Source organism: Taudactylus pleione, unplaced genomic scaffold (assembly GCF_031769625.1).
Source record: "Taudactylus pleione unplaced genomic scaffold, aTauple2 ptg000002l, whole genome shotgun sequence".
In the NCBI taxonomy this organism is placed as follows: Eukaryota; Metazoa; Chordata; class Amphibia; order Anura; family Myobatrachidae; genus Taudactylus; species Taudactylus pleione.
Genome location: NW_028284405.1, coordinates 1,900,815 through 1,922,292, shown reverse-complemented (window position 1 = coordinate 1,922,292; position 21,478 = coordinate 1,900,815). Strand labels below are relative to the sequence as shown.

General features: G+C 45.7%; 1 protein-coding gene across 4 annotated transcripts in view; it reads left to right on the top strand.

Moving 5' to 3' along the window:
- Positions 1-21,478, top strand: part of LOC148543461 (uncharacterized) — a 61,403-nt gene that overhangs the window by 16,065 nt on the left and 23,860 nt on the right. The window contains exon 6 of one of the 4 annotated variants that reach the window (XM_088442358.1): positions 18,956-19,028. The exons of the other annotated variants lie outside the window; for them this stretch is intronic. The gene's annotated coding sequence lies outside the window, so the exon portion shown is untranslated. Of the gene's footprint in view, positions 1-18,955; positions 19,029-21,478 lie in introns of those variants that run through there. 4 annotated transcript variants of the gene reach the window in all.

The following is a 21,478-nucleotide window of genomic DNA, read 5'->3' as shown; positions in this document are numbered from 1 at the left end:
TTCCACTACCCCCTGGGACAGCGGACCGCAGCAGAGCGGTAGCGCTGCGGCGTCCCAGGGGTTAAATGCATGTCAGGGGAGCGCGCCTTCCCTGTCTCACAGCCGGCGCCTCCCCCGCTGCACACAGCCCTCTCTGCACTGTGCTGACTGGTCCTGTGTCAGCGCTCCTCCCCCAGGCCAGCTTCTCTCTGCTCCTCGGTGGCCATCTTCTCTGCAACGCATGGTGAACGCTGCTGGAAGTCTGGAAGGAAGCATCGTGGTCTGGGTCCCCCCGCATACCTCTCCTCCGCTGTGGCTCAGGTCTGTGTATGCAGCGCTGTGTCCTACCAGGCCCTGTGTCTGTGTAGTTGAGTGATCAGCGCTGTTAGTGCAGGAATTGTTATTTCTCTGCATTGTATGTGACTGTGCTAGCGCTGCCTGTAACTTTTCTTCTCTAAACTGTCAGCTTTATTACTGTCCCTGTTCTTTCTGCTAAAGCCCTTGCGGTGCGGTGCTGCAGGGTGGTCTCTCGCCTATTTAATACTTAATTGGTGAGAGAGGTCACATACGTGGTGCCATAATGTCTGAAAGTGATTTTCCCCTCTGGCTACAGTGTACCACGTGCAAAGTACCGTTAGCGGAGGGGGAGGGTAGCGCGGAGGGCCTTTGCCGGCAGTGTTTGTCCATGGCGCGGCCTATTACGGTTACAGCACCGGTACAGGAGCCGCCCTGGGCTTGTTTCGCTCAGGCGTTAACAGCTTTAGTGGGCCAGTTAGCTCCGCAGCCCGCGTTTACTCCGATGGGTTTGTCCCAGCAGTCTGTGGTGTCGTCACCCATGCAGGGGTTCCCACGACAATTGGTGGTACCCCACAGTCTCCCTATTTCCCCGCTCCCGGGTTCTCAGGAGCCAGCGTGGGTTAACTCCCTGACGAGTTCTGTACAGCACTTGTCGGATGTGTTGCAAGGGGAGTCTGTGATGCGGCCTCATAAAAGGCCGGTGGCGTCTCTGTCCGCTCCTTATGAGGATGACGAAGGGACGTCTGATGATGGGGAGATTCTGGATCCTTACGATCAGGAACCTTTCCATACTAAGGACGCTGATGCTAAGTCCAAAGTATATATTCCTGGACTTATTCGGGCGGTCCGCACAGCCTTGGTGATTGAGGACGAAGTTCCCCCAGCGGCTAAATCTAAGTATGCCTTTTTCAAAGATGTGAAGGGCGATGCCACAGTCTTTCCTCTTTCGGGTCAGTTGGTGGACCATTTAGAGGAGGCGTGGAAACAACCTGGCAAAAGATACCAGCCGCAGAGACGCCTGGCGGTGGCTTATCCGTTCGCGGATAATTATTTTGCGAAGTGTGAATCCCCTCCACAGGTGGATTCTCACGTGACCCGTCTTGTCCGTAGTGCCACATTGCCGATGCCATCCATGTCCTCCCTTAAGGATGCTACGGACCGCAAGGTAGAAATCTGCCTGAAGTCCGCTTATTCCCTTGCAGGGGGGGCAGCACGGCCGGCTATGGCCATTTGCTGGGTTGCCAGAGCGATGGAGCGCTGGGCGGATTCATTAGAGGCTTCTTTTGAATCCGACTGTCCGGCCGAACAGGCGGAGTTGATTGGCAATCTCCGTGATTCGGCCACCTACATCAACGAGGCGGCTCTATACATTAGTACTCTGGTGTCTAGAATTTCTTCAGCAGCGGTAGCTGCTCGTCGCACCTTGTGGCTGCGATCCTGGAAGGCGGACGCAGATCCAAGAAAGGTCTGGAAGCGTTGCCGTTTACCGGAGAAGTTCTCTTCGGTCCGGATCTGGATAAGATTGTGGCCACGCTGGCGGCAGCCAAATCTGCTTGTCTCCCGTCGGCCGCTGCTCCTTCTGGTTCTGGACCATCGTCCTTTCGGTCATCTAGGGCCCAGGGCAGGCCCAAACCACAGTCGTTTCCTCGACAGGCTGGCCCTAAGAAATCGGTCAAGCCCCGGAAACAGGCATGGAGTACCAGACGTCCGGCCCCCAAGCCAGATGACAAGCCTGCGGCCTGACGGTCCGGGTCTCCCCTTGGGGGATCCCAGGGTGGGAGGCCGCCTGCTGCAGTTCTCCCGGTGTTGGTCGTTCACTACGACAGACACTTGGGTTCTGGAGGTGGTCTCTCACGGGTACGCCCTCTCCTTCCGGCACAGACCCCCGGCTCGATTCTTCACCACGGGTCTACCATCAGACCGGAACAAGGCTACGGAGCTGCGGAAGGTATTGCACACTATGCTCCAGGCTGGAGTTATAGTGCCTGTTCCATTCTCCCAGAGGGGCCAGGGTTTCTATTCAAATCTATTTTTGGTACAGAAACCCAATGGGTCATATCGTCCGATTCTCAACCTCAAAGCACTCAACAAGTCTTTGCGGGTCCCGAAGTTTCGGATGGAGACCCTACGGTCCATCATTCTGGCGCTGGAACCTGGGGACTACATGGTGTCATTGGACATACAGGACGCTATGGCGGTCATGGCGGCTTCTCTGCGGCTGCAAGGAGTCCGCATGTTGCCGTACTTGGACGACCTGTTATTGGTGGCAGGATCTCCAGAGCTCCTGTTACACCACTTGGACCTGACCATTGCACTGCTGCAACGGCACGGCTGGCTAATCAACTGGCAGAAGTCCACTCTAATCCCGTCTCGGAGGATTCTGCATCTTGGAGCCTTATTGGACTCGGGACAGCAAAGGATCTTCGTGACGGAGGACAAGATCTCTGCTTTACAGTCAAGGGTGCGCAGTTGTCTGCACAGCCGCCGGGTGTCCTTACACTCGGCGATGAGGTTACTGGGCTCCATGGTGTCGGTGTTCGACATGGTGGAATACGCCCAGTTTCACTCCAGACCTCTGCAGCACCTGATCCTGTCCAAGTGGAACGGGCTGCCTCAGTCTCTGAAGTTCCAGACGATTGTGCTCACCCCGGAGGTTCGCCTGTCCCTTGCGTGGTGGTTAAAGACGACCCACCTCAACAAGGGACGTCCGTTCTGGGTTCCAAATTGGGTCCTGTTGACAACGGACGCCAGTCTTCGGGGCTGGGGAGCAGTTTCGGGTCCACACTTGTTCCAGGGCAGGTGGACACCGACAGAAGCGGAGCTTCCAATAAATATCTTGGAACTCCGTGCGGTCTTCAATGCTCTCCTGCAGGCATAGCGGTTTCTCCAGGGTCACCCGGTGCAGGTCCAGTCGGACAATGCTACCACCGTGGCCTACATAAACAGGCAAGGAGGAACTCGCAGTCGGGCGGCTCTCGTAGAGGTCTCTCGGATCCTGGTTTGGGCGGAGCACAATCTTCCGGCCATATCAGCGGTCTTCATCCCGGGAGTGCTAAATTGGGAGGCGGACTTTCTAAGTCGCCAGGACGTTCATCCAGGGGAATGGTCCCTGCACCCGGACGTTTTTCAACTACTGGTGGACAGGTGGGGTCTTCCAGAAATCGACCTCATGGCGTCCCGGCACAACAACAAGTTGCCGGTGTACGGGTCTCGCACAAGAGACGAAGGGGCGTCTCTGGTGGATGCTCTGTCCGTCCGGTGGACGTTCAGGTTCGCATACCTGTTCCCTCCGGTCTCCCTTCTTCCACGGGTAATCCGGAAATTCAAACAGGAAGGAGGGACGCTCCTGTTGATAGCTCCCGCGTGGCCCAGACGGCACTGGTTCTCAGACCTTCAGGGTCTGTCCGTGGACAGTCCTCTGCGGTTGCCGCTACGACCGGACCTTCTGTCTCAGGGTCCTTGTCTTCACCCGGACCTGACTCGGCTGTCTTTGGCGGCGTGGCTGTTGAGACGGCCATGCTGAGGTCCTGGGGGTTTTCCAGCTCTGTGGTGCGTACCATGTTACGAGCTCGGAAACCGTCTTCCGCGAGGATATACCATCGCGTGTGGCATACGTTCTTCCAGTGGTGTCGACCGAGAGGTTATGCACCGCGGGAGTTTCGTCTGTCTCGGATTCTCGCCTTCCTGCAAGTGGGACTAGATCATGGGCTTCGCCTTGCTTCTTTGAAGGTACAGGTTTCGGCCCTATCTGTCTGGTTTCACCGTAGGATTGCTACAATCCCGGATGTGCGCACCTTTATGCAAGGTGTTCTCCGTATTCAGCCGCCCTTTGTTCCACCTGTGGCGCCTTGGGATTTGGCTGTGGTCCTGAGGGCTCTCCAAGGACCGCCGTTTGAACCACTGGGCTCAGTGGATATTAAATGGCTAACAGCTAAGACTGTTTTCCTTCTGGCCGTTGCTTCAGCCAGACGTGTTTCTGAGTTAGGGGCTCTTTCTTGTAGACCCCCTTTCTTGGTTTTTCATGGGAACAGGGCAGTGCTCCGCACTCGGCCCGAGTTTCTTCCCAAAGTTGTTTCCCAGTTTCATGTTAACGAGGAAATAGTTGTTCCGGCCTTTAACTCACCGGGTCTTTCCGTGGGTGAGGCCTCTTTGGATGTTGTGCGGGCCTTAAGGACTTATGTTGACCGCACTTCTTTGTTTAGGAAGTCGGACGCTTTGTTGTCCTCTATGGCTTCTGTAAAAAGGGTTGGCCTGCTTCAAAGCAAACTTTGGCAGCCTGGATCCGTATGGCTATTTCTGAAGCTTATCTTCATGAAGGCCTACCGGTCCCTCCTTCTCTGAAGGCTCATTCCACTAGGTCTGTGGGTCCTTCGTGGGCAGCTCGACGTGGTGCCTCGGCAGTTCAGATCTGCAAGGCTGCTACGTGGTCTTCTGTCCATACCTCACGAAGGTATTACAGGTTTGACACCTTCGCCTCTCAGGATGCTTCCTTCGGGCGGCGGATTCTCCTTTCTGCACAGGAGCGTCCCCACCCTTAAAGGATACTGCTTTGGGACATCCCCAAGGTATCCTGTGGATACCCTATGGACCCTGAAGTAGAAAATATGAGATATGGTAAGAACTTACCCTTGTTATCTCTATTTCTACGAAGTCCATAGGGTTCCACAGGACTCCCGCCCTGTCGCACCTGTGCTGCAGATGGGCTTTGCTCTGGTCACCGGTTTTCCGTCTCCCTCTGGTGAGAATGTGATTCTTGTATGTGTCCAGATCTTTGTTCTCTCTCTTCCTTCTCCTCCTCCGGCCTATGGCTTGGTAACTAACTGAGGTGCCTTGGCCCGGGGGCGGGGTATAGGAGGGGGACCTAGTGCATCCTGGGAGGCTGAAAGCTTAACTCTTTGGTGCCCTGCGACTGACGTCACACCTATACCCCAAGGTATCCTGTGGAACCCTATGGACTTCGTAGAAATAGAGATAACAAGGGTAAGTTCTTACCATATCTCATATTTTAATATATTAATTGGGTCATGATAATAAATTGTCCATTTTGGTTGGATATTGTCCATTTTCTGTCTCTTTTTTCATATATAATCCTTCCCCTCCTTCTGCAGGATAATTTCAAAAATCAAGTTTAATGTATATATTTTTTTCCTTAACTTTGGAATTTTTTCCTTTTCCTTTACCTTTGCAACTTTTCTGGCCTGTAGCATCAATGGCTAATGCTTAAGAACTGCATTCCTATCACTCTGCAATGCCTTTTGGCAACAGAGGTTTTTTTTTAGCATGACTAATATGTTTGCAGTGCTCACTTTCTTTCTTCTGTCAATATACAGGTTTCTCATTGCATACTGATCATCAATTCCGATTGGTATATGATTAGCTATAGCATGAAGTTCCTGATCATATACTGACATTATGTTTTTACTTATTTTTAAGGGCACTCTCATCATAGATTTTCAGGAGAGATGTCTGCAATGAATTTCATCAGACACCTCTCAGCTGATACAATATGACAGCAGATGCCTTACTTACTTATTCTCACCCTCTGATGCTGCTTGAGTACGCTCACATGCCATTCACTACAGTGGTACAATGACGTGCAGTAGCTGCTCATTCAGCACAATCAAGGGGGAATAGACTAATTCTTCTAACAATTGTTTCTGTCCGTCTTATGTACGAAATTTGCATTAATTAATTTGTACTCATTAGGCATTTTAATGATTAATATGTGAATATTCTAACTAAATTATAATACTTTTTGACATAATATTTTTAAACTTGTTCCTTATAAAATCAATTATTTTTTATAGGTTTATATAAACAATATTTTTTGTTGATTAATTTAATTTACCTTCCCTATGGCACTAATTGTTATCTTTATTATTAAATTGGTGTTATCAGTAGGCTGGTACATATCTAAAAAAATTCTTTTAATATTGTTGTTTTTCCAGCCTTCTGATTGGACTATACACTTTGCTATTATATTTTGCACTTTTTAGCTCACTTAGCTTTTTGATTGGCCACTATAGGTGTCCTGCATAGGCTGATTCCACATATACATGAGTGTTATAAACAGGCTATTATATATTATGGAAGATTTATCTTTATGTATTGCCGTTTTTTCAGCTTTCTGATTGGTCTATACACATGTCTATCTTTCTCTGTACATTGCTACTCATCCAGCCTTTTGATTGGTCGAAACATATGTCCATCACAGGCTGATCCACCAATAAGTATTCAGACAGATGTACGTTACTAACAGGCCATTGAGTCTATCACTCATGAATGGGACTATGTAATTGGTCGGCAGCGGGTACAAAAAGACTGACCTATTGCTTAGGCTATAGGGTTGGGACTGTGAGCAAGCCTCGTATCGGCGAAACCCGCGTCAGACTGACATTTCCGGGTCACGTGATGCGCACACGTGACTCCGGTCTTCCAACTACGCACAGCGGCATGCACTAGCGACACTGACAGCACCGCTGACTACACCAGGACCGCATACTGGACAGGTAAGTGGCGTATACCCCCTGCACTGCCCAGCGCATCAGGGCAGACGGCCACCAAACCTGCCAGTTTAGTCCATACATATTTATATACATTGTGCTGGACCTCCCCTCTCATTTTCATTTGCAGTATACTATATACATCGAGAGGGATAAGAAGCTGATTGCTCTGTATTTCTAATGTGACATAATATCAATGAGGTCCTGCAGGGTGTTTCATGTGCTTTTTCATGTTTTTTGTCTTGGCTAGTTCTTTTTGAAGTTTATCTATGTGAGGTTATTTATATTTTATTAACCTTATGACAGTATTACACACACAATATATGATATAATTTCACATATTAAACTTCTTAAATGCATGCAGGCATCCATATTTATATACATGTATTTGCCCAATTTTTCTATCAATTATTACTGCTTCCTATTACAGATATGAGCATGTAAAGTGGAGCAATATGCCTAGACTGTGAATTTTTTGGTAAAATATTGTATTGTGGCTATAGGCACATATAAATATCCATATCAATTTAATATTATCTCGCCTGGCTATCTATTACCCATACAGGAGGTCATATCTCCCTTGATTGAGAGTTATATATGTATTATTTGTTTGTTTGTCAATTGCTGATCTTAAGACTGTGAGGTATTTGGGGCTAAAGGCACATATAAATACTCACACACTCACAGCGGAGATAATATCTCCCCTGATTGAAATTTATATGTACTATTTGTTTATCTGTCATTCACTAAAATAGGTCAAGATTGTGAGTAATCTGGATAAATATTGTATTGTGGCCAAAGGCGCATATAAATATTTACATCAATGTAATATTATTCTGCCTGGCTATCTATTACCCACAGCAGGGATAATATCTTCCCTGATTAAGATTCATATATGTATTACTTGTTCGTTTGTCAATTGCTATAATAATAATTTTAAATATTTATTCATTAAAAGTTAATTTTTATATCTCCAATACCTATAGTGTGCCCCCACATAGAGTCTCTTTTTCTTTCACTTCCATGATCTAAATGCCAAGGAAACATCTGGCAATATCGTAAGTGCTCTCAGTATTAGTGTGTCTGCTTTCACTTTCCTTATGACTTACCATTTATACAACCCATATACAACCCTGCACTGTAAACCTAGGCCCCCCTCCTAGTGCCTAAACCTAGCCCTCCCCCCACATGGCTAACCTTAACCCACGCACCCAGTGGCTAATCCTAACCCTCCCCCTAGTGCCTAACCCTAACCCTCTCCCTAACCCCACTACTTACCAATGTAATTCTTATTATACTGACATTTACATCTCATATTACTCCTTGTGTATCATAATTTATACATAATTTGGAGAAAGGAAAAATAAGTTTCTTGTAATGGAAATGACCTGGCAGAAACATAGGGGGTCATTCAGACCCGCTCGTGAGCGTCAGTACGCTCGCAAGCGGGTCGATGCTCCCCACTGCGCATGCACACGACGGAGGGAGCTCCGTCGTGCGCATGCGCGAGACCCGGCGAGCGACGGGCTTTCCTTCGCTCCGGGGCTCGCACCAAAGGGGGCGTGCAGTCGATGTTGATTGACAGCACGCCCCCTTTGGTGGGAGTGCCGGGGGCGTGCCTGCCAGACGGAGGCATTCCCATGGGAACGCCTACCGTCTGAAGCCGGCCCCACTGACATCACTAGTGATGTCAGTGGGAGTGATTTTGGCTCTGATAGAGCCAAAATCACTCCAGGGCTTGTGGCAGGGAGACCCTACCGCAGGGTCTCCGTGGCAAGTCCGATGGTCAAGACCATCGCGACCATCTTTTTGGCCGCTCGCATATGCTGTGGGTGGTCACCCACAGCTATACGAGCGGCCAGGAGGCCGCTCCATTTTCATGGAGGAGGGCCCTGATTCAGAGCGAGCGCTCTGGTCAGAGCGTTCAGCTCTGAATCAGGCCCTTAGTCCATTATAGTTGTAAATGAAATAAAAATAATTGTCAGTCTTAGATTTATTGTGTCCAGCAGTGGACAGGTCTATTAGCTAGATATATAAAACTAAGAAATGTGAACATAAGCATGGAAAACCTCCAGATAAAACTGGAAATACTGATATATTCCAATAATATATCTAGTCATTCATTATAATGTTTTAGAATGAAGCTGTGCTTGTAGTAAAATATGCTCTTTTATTTCTATTTAATTAATAATACTGCCCTTGAGCATAGTTACCCTTCCCACCTCCTCCCCAAATCCTTACCCTCTTCATGTCACCCCCTTGTGCCACTACTTCAATCTGTTCCTGTTGATTGTAAGCTCTCTCTAGCAGGGCCCTCCTTCCTTTTGGCTACTATACTAAAAAGAGTCCATACTGGCCAGTACTATGCAGGACCCCTTCATTTAATAATTCCCAGTCACATGTATATTGTGGATCTTAATTTCTCCATAACTGTAACTATATTAGCATGTGTATTGCAATGAGATTTATATATATATATATATATATATATAACACAGTCAAGAAGAAAATACAGTATACCTCTATATGATTTGAAGTTATATTAATACAGCTGTTATCTGAGAGTGCAACTATATATTAAATACTACCACTCGGATATACACAATTACATTACACGTTATAACAGACGAAAGAAGGAATTTTTAATCACATTTTCTATATATATGTACATACCTTTTTCTTCGAAAGCTATATCTTGATTTTATTCAACATTTCACCTAATTTCTGGACAATATATTTTAATGAATAAGAAATAAAGATTAAAGTTTACTGAAATTTCCAGAGAAATATATAGATAGATAAATGATTTGACCTAGGAAGTGCATCAGACTCAAATCTTGTCTTTCTTCTTCTTGTTGTTTGAAATACAGTCAGATGTTGTTATGTTTTATTGTTAAAGTGCTTTGTCTGAAACTGCAATTGAGTATCCAACAAGGTCTAAATAAATGTAGCAAACACAGTGGACACAAATATACATAAAATGATCTACAGAAGGTGTCCAGTATTATGCCGTGTACACACAGGACGATCTGTTCAGCGAACGATATTGCTGAACGATCTCCCTTGAAATTCCTGATGTGCTGGATGAACGATATTGTTCATCCACACACCAAAGATATCACCAATGATATCACCAACGCTCGTTCTCCCATATTCAAAATGCATGATATCGTCCAGATTGGCCTACATGCATGCCTGATGGACGATATTATCGTCCAGCGAGAGCGCATATTGTTAGTGGTTCATTGCATACACATGTTATCGTTCATATCGTGACGATATATCGTTCCGTGTGTATGCACCTTTAGGGTTAAATTTACTAAAGTTCGATTTGGATTTTAGTGTGATTTCACATTCGATTTTCATTCGATTGGCATTTGGAGATTAACTAAAGGTAAAATCAAATGTAAAATCGAACATAAAACCAAATTTTACTCAAATCCGACTCAAAATCGAACATCGGAAAAACATCAGTACTTTTACATAGACCAATGCACAAATCCCTAATTTACTATTATTCCATTTGAAATCAAACACAAAATCGAACTTCAAATCCCCAAATGAATAGACCTGCTTAATGCTTTCGATTTTAGCATGAGCAGGTTGGATTGACACAGATACATGCATACATCAGTGAGATGCATGCATGTATCTAACTGTAAAAAGCTTAGAGTTACATTTTTGAAAAAAAGATGTGGGGTCCCCCCCTAAAACAGAACCAGCCCTGGACTTTTCATAGCCAGTCCTGGTTGTGTAAGTACAGGGAAAAAATTGCGTAGGGTTCCCCCTGTACTTAGCACAACCAGCACTGGGCTCTGGTCCTGTCCTGGTTCTGGAATTACAGGGAAAAAATGCATAGGGTTTCCCTGTAATCTCCAGAACCAGCACCGGACCCTTTCTAGCGGGGGGCTGATGCTGCAGCCAGGGGAGCCCTTTCACCCCCCAGCCAAAGCATCATACATACATAAAAATTGCACACCACATATTTTAGAATATTTAATAAATTCTTGTTTATTTATTGTAAAACCGTCCTTCGGTCATAATTTTGTGTTTTCAGTGCTGGTTATACACCTTTCTTCTTCTGTTATTGCTGTGATTGTTGGTAAACAGCAGGTGTTATTATTGTTATGTTGGTAAACAGCAGGTGTTATTGTTGTTATGTTGGTAAAGAGCAGGTGTTATTGTTGTTATGTTGGTAAAGAGCAGGTGTTATTGCTGTTATGGTGGTAAAGAGCAGGTGTTATTGCTGTTATGTTGGTAAAGAGCAGGTGTTATTGTTGTTATGTTGGTAAAGAGCAGGTGTTATTGTTGTTATGTTGGTAAAGAGCAGGTGTTATTGCTGTTATGGTGGTAAAGAGCAGGTGTTATTGGTTATGTTGGTAAAGAGCAGGTGTTATTGCTGTTATGTTGGTAAAGAGCAGGTGTTATTGGTTATGTTGGTAAAGAGCAGGTGTTATTGCTGTTATGTTGGCAAAGAGCAGGTGTTATTGCTATATTTGATGATAATAAGCAGATGTTATTACTGCATTTGATGTTAATCAGCAGATGAAAATTGCTGTGATGAAACCAGGCAGGATGTTATGCAGGTCACTGGCGGTCCATGGTTTTCCACCGGTCGCTTTCAAAAGAGAATCCATGGAACCGGCGCTGCTCCTCCACAGATATTGGTGACTCCCCTGATGTTTGATGTTGCAGCAGGTCATCCAATGTATGGTTATCACAGATGTTAACTGGGGTCTATGAAGAGGAGACAAATCAGATCCGTCATGTAAACACAAAATAAATACACAGCTAATTGGGCTCTTTGTCACTGCGTCATAATGAAAAATAATTAGATAATGTACAAATTCTGCTTACTATACTATATTATGCTATACCTGTATGTTGCGTGATTATGTAAACAATCAATGGGCAAATTCAATTATCCATGGCACTTTACTGCCAGCTAATTGATCCCCCAGACTAATTCAATTATCTCCAAAGCCCACACTTATTGGGGGTGTAGCCTGTGCTGTGTGGGCTGAGGAGGGGGGGTGTGATTAGGGTGGTCGCTTCCTCATACCCCCGCACAGGCTCAGCAGCAGCAGTCTCCCTGGTCACACTGCTGCCCAGCACAGAGCAGTGTGTGCTAGGCTGCTGACAGGTAATGGGAGATGGGGGGAGTGGGGGTAGCATCAGACCCGGGCCCCTTCAACAAGCCCAGGCCTGGGAAATCCCCCCCTCTCTGCACCCCTGTTTATCAAGGATTTCTATTCAGGAGCTTAGCAGATTCTGAAAAAAATGCCTGATAACTATCTGTTTTCGGGCAGGCGCTGTGTTAACACATCGGATCTGTGAAGTTATCACTAGCAAAGAAAGGATATAGGTCCTCTTAAAATCATTGAAAGGAACTCTGAGATTCTATGGAGGGCACAAAGGTCAGTGCACTCACAACCTGCCATAGCACTGTAATGCCTCATGTTCGCCACCAGGGGCAATGTTCTGGAGAGAATGCCCAATTGTTAGAGATTAATGGATATTTTAAATATAATTCACAAAATATTCTCCTCATTCTGCATTTGGCCACAAACCTTTCACTGCAGTAATTTAGCCGTACTGTAAGTGTTCCCAGTTATACCCAACTACACTGCACAGCTATTATGAATTTACTATAAGCCCAGCTTTATCCACACAGCAGTTATTTAGCTAAATATGAAATTACAGATATAGTGAATAATGTCATTGTGTCACCGGAACTTTGCACCTTTGTGATACAGAATATTGTCCCTCTAGATTCACATTTGTGAGACCATTTGTGCAATGATATTCAACTCTCCTGATCACCAGCATTGTCTATGAGATAATAGGACTGTATGATGGAGCACATATTCCTATACTGTACATATACTTACGGGCTGCATTATGAATGGGGGAGATGTCCTGCCAGCCTCTAGGGCTTCCCAGTTGATGGGCCAGAAAAAAACATGATCCCTGATGTTGGTATATTGGTGCTGCCTCCTCTCTGGGGATTTGCATAAGAACTATGAAAGGAATAAACAGAAAAGTATTTATGGCAGATTAGCACTAGCTAACCAATGTCATACCTTTTCCTTAAGGTACTTTATTCTCAGGATGACATGTATAAATATTTAATGCTGTTTTAGAACTAAATTTGCTGGCGGCTTATACAAGGTAACTGCTATTCTTCTAGTAATATAAATATTTGTGAGGTTACTTATCTGTCTCTATTGTTCCATAACATATGACCTGCTCACTTACTTATTATTTACTTTCATTACATAATATAGAAGCACAACACTGACCCTGACAGTGGGTTACCCAGGTTTGGGCAGCTATTTGGTTTGGCTCTGTCCTCCACCCCATTTGCTAAGTGCTTCCCTTTTCCTGCCACTGATAATATAACTACCTATGTAGCCCAGCTCCCTGCAGGCCTTACTTTCTGCCCACCTAATTACCCATTAGGAAAATAATCATTGTAATAATACTCAAAGCCTAAACCAATTGCAGCTTCATGATAGTTCCCTTTAAATTGGGGCAATCTTCTCAGGGCACACTAGTCACCCTTACCAACTTCTTCTGTAGTTACAAATGAGAGTTGTAGCTATAACTAGGTGGTGGCATGCTGACTGCCTATGCTAGTATTAATGTATGTTCTCAGACCTGTGCCTGTATAATCTCCTGACCCTGTGATAAGCCTGTATACTGCATACTCACTCGCTTCAGGATGTTTATAATGCCAGGACTTAGTTCCTCTGGGTAGACTGGTTCATCAGTGAGGACAGATCGTACAACCTCCAAAGACTCTTCACCACAGTAAAACGGTTGGTATCCTGTGGCCATCTCAAACACCATGACACCCAAAGAGAAAACGTCTGCCATGGCATCAAATGGGAAACGTCTCAGCAGCTGTAAAAACATAATGGAGAAACTGATGGAGATTGTCCAACCTGGCAGGCGGCACCAAGTTATGCTAACAGTGCTGCTGTTTGTACAAATTGGGGGCAATTCAATTCAGCGCAATGCCAAATAGCCCTGGGAAGGAGTTCCTGGGGCCATTCAATTCAGTGCGGTGTTAAGTTTGACTACAGAATACCAAAGTTCTGGCCACAATGCTGTTTTCTGGATTAGCACAGTGCTAACAGCCTTGTGGCCGGCACCGTAGTCGGAGAATGTTGGTCACCATGGCTAAACATGCAGCTTAAGGTGCGGTAACCAGTACTCTTCAACTTAAGTGGTTGCAGTCGGACTTAACAGCACACTGAATTGAATAGCTATGAGAACTCCTACCCAGGGAAGCTCACCATCCTGTTGAATTGAATTGTCCACCTTGAGAGATCTGATGGAAGGAAGAATGTCATTGAACATATACTGGTAATTACACAATATTCAGCTGAGAGTCTATGGGGTCTATACATCATCACTTCATTTCTACAAGAGGGGGTGAAAACTAAGATTTTCACCTACTTCTGTATAAATGAAGTGTCAGGATTATTCATCATTCCTGTAATGCAGGAGATATCACTGATATCTCCTGGTTACAATTGTGCCCCGATAATTTTCCGCTGGCATTAATGGAACCTAAAGCATGCGCAGTGCGATACAGACACATGCGCAGATTACCAATAATTGCTCAACTATGTAAGCATCTGCATTGCTATCCTGATTCAGAGGAGTATGCAAACCCAATGGTATATGTACTACTCCGATGTTAGATCAGTGCATGCACCAATCTTCTACTTCGAGATCTCTAACAGTTCCCCAAAGCCGCAGCCTGTGACTCAGCGGGTAGTGGGCGGGTCCAGTCTCCATTCCAGAAAAAGGGGCATGTCTCATCCACGTTTTCTGTTAGTACCAAGGCCAGGGTCTGCATCTTCTGACACACATTTCCTGGCCTCGGCTATCCCTGAATCAGACCCTGCGTCCATCCCTGAATCAGACCCTGCGTCCGTCCCTGAATCAGACCCTGCGTCCGTCCCTGAATCAGACCCTGCGTCCGTCCCTGAATCAGACCCTGCGTCCGTCCCTGAATCAGACCCTGCGTCCGTCCCTGAATCAGACCCTGCGTCCGTCCCTGAATCAGACCCTGCGTCCGTCCCTGAATCAGACCCTGCGTCCGTCCCTGAATCAGACCCTGCGTCCGTCCCTGAATCAGACCCTGCGTCCGTCCCTGAATCAGACCCTGCGTCCGTCCCTGAATCAGACCCTGCGTCCGTCCCTGAATCAGACCCTGCGTCCGTCCCTGAATCAGACCCTGCGTCCGTCCCTGAATCAGACCCTGCGTCCGTCCCTGAATCAGACCCTGCGTCCGTCCCTGAATCAGACCCTGCGTCCGTCCCTGAATCAGACCCTGCGTCCGTCCCTGAATCAGACCCTGCGTCCGTCCCTGAATCAGACCCTGCGTCCGTCCCTGAATCAGACCCTGCGTCCGTCCCTGAATCAGACCCTGCGTCCGTCCCTGAATCAGACCCTGCGTCCGTCCCTGAATCAGACCCTGCGTCCGTCCCTGAATCAGACCCTGCGTCCGTCCCTGAATCAGACCCTGCGTCCGTCCCCGAATCAGACCCTGCGTCCATCCCCGAATCAGTCCCTGCGTCCATCCCCGAATCAGACCCTGCATCCATCCCTGTGTTTAGATATCATTAAGAACCAAGATGTTGTCCGATTAATAGTGAAATGGAGATATGAGAAGTCTGTAGACAATGAATCTGTTACTCACCTCTGGGGCCATGTAACCTAGTGTCCCGGCAGCTCCTAATATCTTCTGGCCATTGGTGTCTTTAACTGCGAGGCCAAAATCACCAATTTTAGCATGGCCAACAGAGTCCAGAAGCACGTTCTCCGGTTTGATGTCCCTGTGAGGAGAATGAGTGTAAGTTCTGCCTGTCAGACAACTACCAGCTGTATAACTTTGTTTGTTACAGAGAAAGATTCCCAGAGACACAATAAGAACCATGTCAGCATCACAGTGGGAAGAAGGGATCAGTGATGTAAAACATGGGGACTGTAAGGAGGCAATAACTGTGACTGACATCTGCATAGAGTCACTATGGGGCCTATTTATTAGTTATCAGGTTTTAGACCCAATAATTATAATTTCTTATCTCCATTTATCATGGCAAAAAATTATGGAGCAAAACACATGCAGGGACAGGGGCTGTGATGGGAGCTCGTCCCTGCGACATGTAACAAGATCACTTTCTGCTTCGGGGGCTGGATGCACTACTGCGCATGTGCGGCCATCAGACCACGCATGTCCGAGCAGTCATTGCCACGCAGAGATCCTATGGATCCCTTTCCCAGTAACTATCTGGCGATGGTGTTAGCTAATGGGGCCAAGCTCCAGAATACTTCACATTCCAGAGCTTGGTAAATTCAGTATGTATGCAGACCCAATAGAAGTCTATAGAAACATATGGGGTCTGCTTTTGAGTTTGAAAATGGGGGATCGCAGTAGATATCCCCAATATGTGCTGAGGTCCCCTGTACACTTACAGAGGATCCTTAATATTTGCAGGTACCACCTATAAATGAGTGTTTTCAGGGGAAATCTATGATAAATAGGCCCCTTAGTATGTGGTGGGATAAAGAGGGAGATAAGAGGGTGTGTGAAGCAGTCACAAGAACCTCACCCTACATGTCATGTAACTCAGGAATGAATGATCCCCCATTTGCAGAAAAGGGCAGCGACACTTCTCTATAGCCTGACCCCCAGCAACATAATAGCTATACTGTAACTGCATATAGGGGGTTACTGTATGTGATCATTAGAAATAATGAGTTACCTATGGATAATGCCCCTTGAGTGGAGGAATTGGAGCCCACAAAGAATTTCTGCTGTTAAAAATCTGATGAGGAAGAAAGAAAATAAATATTAATAGCAAATATTTTGAAAGTAAAATGACCAATAATGAGATAGTACATTCCCCCTGATATAGTATAAGAGTGACACGTGACATATTATTATCACACATGTTCTCTGTATGGCTGAGTAACACAATGGAGCCCCTGTGTCCACGAGACTCTGTATTATACACAGACCTGTCACCATGGACACCTATAAAGGCCCAGCCTGGATTTGTTAGGCCGCATAGGCCAGACCCTACTGCAGCCCAGGTGCAGGGATGGAAACACTGATGTTACTATTTGTCATATCAATAATAATAATAATAATAATAATATACCCACGTTCTCTCTTACCTGGTAGTGGCATTACCTAATGGGGCACTCCTCTCTATTAGCTGGTACAAATCTCCCCCACTCAGGTACTCCATGATGAAGATGACGTGTTCCTGTGTAAGAGTCAGAGAGCATGATATAAGTTATATTATGGACAGTACTCATTCTGACTAGGGTGGCCAATCCCGGGATTAGAGGTTCCAATTTCGGGATATTGGGATTGTGGTTTCTACCAGGCAATGCTGAGCACCTGAGCACTCGGCTCAGATGCTGTGCGGCTGTCACGGCACTGTGTTACATCAAAGGTCAAGCAGCGCAGCCCCAGGCCGCCTATCCCCCTTCAGCCGCGCCGGAAGCTATCTTAAGCGGAGGAGGACAGAGGTGCTGCTGCTCACACAGGGCAGTAAGCGGTGGCGGCATGGTTTAGGTAGCCCTGAGGCTTCAATTAAGACTAGTTCTGGGACTGAGCGACGGGAGGAGGAGGAGGGGAGGAAAGGAGAGGAGAGAAGTCAGACTGGGTCAGTTAACTTATTTTATTCCTGGGGGTGTTTATATTTTCATTGACCAACACAATCCCAGGGATCCCGGAAATTCCAGGATTGAGCATTTTTCAATCCCGAATCCCGGGATTGAAAATATGGTCCAGGATTAGCCTCCCAAATTCTGACACACAGCAGATGATAATCAGTAATACTCAGTCACCACTAGTGATGTGAATGAGGCCCAATGTATACGCTGTATCCAGCCGGTCTTCTGTCGGAGATGGGCCTCTACATATATAATGCACATGGGACATGGGGTAAGTGAGCCCAGATACTACACGGAAGCTGTAGAAGTAGGATAATGAACATCTGTGTCAGAATAATGCTTCATACAATATGTGCCATTGGAATTATGCTGGTGTCCCATAATGGTAAAATAATTGTCTTATATTACACAAGCTGCTATTCAGAAGATAGTTACAATTATGACAGAGTGACAGAGACTCTTACCGGGGTCTGGGATGCTGCAAATCCATGGGTGAAGAAGGAGCTGTTGCTGGTTACTTGCAGGATGTCCCGCTCTATAAATATAGGGTTCTTGCCTCTGAGTAGTGTCCTCTTCTTCACCAGTTTGACTGCCAGATGTTCTCTGCTGTTGGGATGGGATGCCAGTAGTACCTGGATAAGACAGAGTGTAAGGACTAGGACCCCAGGGAGCAGCATAGAAAGTCAGGCATGTAACACAGGGCAGGTGATGCTGTTTTACTAGTACGAATACTCCTTTTCCACTGCCGCAATAACAGAGGTTATTGCTGGATCTACCCAGGTCGTGTCTGGAAAAAAGTCCCGGAAAAATAAAAATAAACCGGGTCAAGTGACCCAGTAATCCGACCCTGGTCCTGATCAGTGTTGAACCCAGGAAGGACCAAGTAATGGTCACGATGACCCGGGTCATGCCTCCAACCAGCGGATTGGCTGGCTTTAGTAGTGCTTGGAGATTACATGATCTCCAAACATCCAATGTTATGCCGGAAGACCTGGATTACGGAAGACCCCTATAGTCTCTGTAATAACCTGTACACAAGCAGGACACTGAAGTGAGCTTATTTAGTGACTGTTCTGGGCAACAAAATGTAAGAACAATGTAGCCCCAGTTTTGAGCAGACAGCACCATATCTTCTCTTTTTTGTAAACTCCTACTTATTGTCCTTGGCAGCACCCCCATAGAATGATTTCATATGTACCACAAATTGTCTAATTGGGGCCATTACACAAGTATATATATTTTTCTTAAACCTAAACCTAGTGCAGAAGTGCTTCCCCAGCCCCCTACCCCTAATTTAATAAGCACCATATCTAACACTGACCTATTACATGTAGCTCAGCTCTGTTAAACTTAAAACGCAGAGCAGAACTGTCCCCTAACACCTCAGAGGTAACAGAGGATTTCAGTGCAGGGAGTGGTACAACAGGCTGCATGATAATAACTAATATCATTGCCATGCATGTGTTCCCTAGCTCCGCCCTGACTCCTACACTGGCCACGCCCCTGACAGCTGCACTAAGCAACAGTCCAAAACCATATATGGAGGTAAGTGTGGGAATGTGCCGCTGTTACATAGGCTCCATTGCGTTTTTAATGGAGAGCTCCCAATGTAAGCATCCATGTGCATGTCATGATAGATAATTATATGATATAGTTATTAAAGCAAAGTTCTCTTATATTTGCTGCAGTGTTTACAGGTAAGTCACCAAATCTGTACTGATCACTTACCTTCCCGAAACTGCCCTCTCCAATAATACTGTGGTAGATCAAACGCTCCAGTATGTGAGAGGCAGCTGCTGTCTCCGGGGGGCTGGCTGAAGGGGTCCCACTTACACCTTGTGGTATAAAGAGAAATCACATTTATTGACTGATATAAACATAGATATTTGGCATCTTTCATTAACATTTTTTACATAATTATATTGTAGCATAGAAAGTATTTATACCCTGTATTATATAGTATCTGGTAAGAATATTGTTATGTTGCCTAATTATATGTTGTTGGGGTGTAAGAGAAATGAAATAAATGAATAGGGAATAGCTGCCAGCATTGGATAGGACAATGTAACAGTCACAGGTGCTGCAGAATAGTAATAACAAGGTATAAAGACGTTGCAGAGTTAGATGATAGGGAAAGGACCTGAATGGTGGTGAGAGGTGAGAACATGATGTCACCGTATTGCACATGTGCACAAATTGCACCAGTATTGTGAGCATCAAACACTTATCACCCCTTGTGCTGTGTGGTGGGGATCAGGGGTGTTATAGGTAAGTGCAGCACAGTCCTGTATCTGGCATCTCCCTGAGCATCACACATATTAGGGTCAGAGTTATGTCAGACCTGTGCGCTCTGTAGCCATATGCTCAGCGCTTACACACAGGAGGTGCAGGAGCCACACTTACCATGTAAGTACTAACCTACACCTCACTTACTTCTCTATTACATTACATGTGGGGGGAGATATTTCAAACCTTCTATCTTTAGAAGATTTGATACATCTCTCCCTTATTAGTGTTTTCAAGCAAAAAGCTTTTTACCTGCTCTTCCCTTTTTAAATTTCTTTTGATGGTCTGGGGCCTCACTTTTGTGAGTTCTCTTATTGCCCCTCCGAGCTGTGAGCTCTATGATGGGAGCACTGGGTCCCTCTCCTGGGCTGTCATGTTTCAGCTCCTCCTCCTTCTTTTTCTTATTGCAGCCAGTGTCCCCGGTCTTGTCTAAGGGTCTCTTTACAGCTGATCTCTTGCTGATGGTGCTGTCTACCTTGGGCCTCTTATTAGGGGCCTCACCTGGCTGCTTTGATGTTCTAGCCTGGTTCTTGTTGTTCTTACACTGATGGTCCTCTCTCACCTCAATATCTCCTCCCTCTGTGATATTGGAAGAATCTCCTCTTCCCACACAGATATCCTCCTTATTACTCCTACTACTCTCCTTAATAGCAGACCTGTTGTTATCCGGTCGCCTTTTCCTCTTTCTTGATCTCATATCAAGAAAAATCAGGAAAAATAAACAAAAATTCGCTAAGCACGAACAAAATCGCCTTCACACTTCAATAGGTGAAAACACACAAACGTATCTTATGCAGGTAATCAACTGAGCCATCAGCTCTATGACATCATAAAGCTTTGTGACATCAGCAGCTGCTGTAGGCCCAGTGTCACTGCCTGTTACCCACAGTTCTATAATACAACCATGTTTACATAAATTACTGGTGGGCCCTGTCCCAAGCACTATGATGGGAATCTTTGGGGCTGTGTCCAATGTGTCACCCAAATCTCATATGTAATTACTGTACTTATTTTGCCTATCAGAGTCAGGTGATACCTGTCTGTCTGTACTGGCTGCTGTGATATATAATTCTCCCGGATCCCGCTCGTACTTCCAAGACCATTTTCCTACATTATTTCCTTCTTCTCTGATTTTCACTTATTATGAAACTAAATCAAAACAAAAACATCAAAGAAAATGGGCTGCTATAGTGTGATGCACAGGTTACACACAGCTTTTATTTTATATCAGTAAAGGTGCGTACACACGTAGCGATTTTAAAGAGCGATTTGAACAATAATGATATCGATATCGATATAAATGAAAACACTAATTTAAAAGGTCCCTACCAACTTACCTGCGACCAGCAATGCATGGCCACGTATGGACGACTGCGATATCATCCATCCGCCGTGCATGTAGGTTAACTTGCTAGATTTTGAGCAAGTTACTATAGGGACTCGCGATTGATGATCATGGATTGATATAGTCGGCGGTAAGTTGGTGATGTGCTGGATGATTGATATTGATCATCCAGCATACCAGGGAGGATGTAAAAATAAAGATGCCCAGCATTTGTGGGCTACATGCTAAAGTAGCCAGTATTCACCCTGCATGCAGAAATAAAATACATGTATTTGCACTCCTTGCATTTTAACATGGATTACTTTTGTTGATGTTCCTTCCATCTCGGGATAAGCCCCTCAATATCATGTTAGGGGTGTTGCGA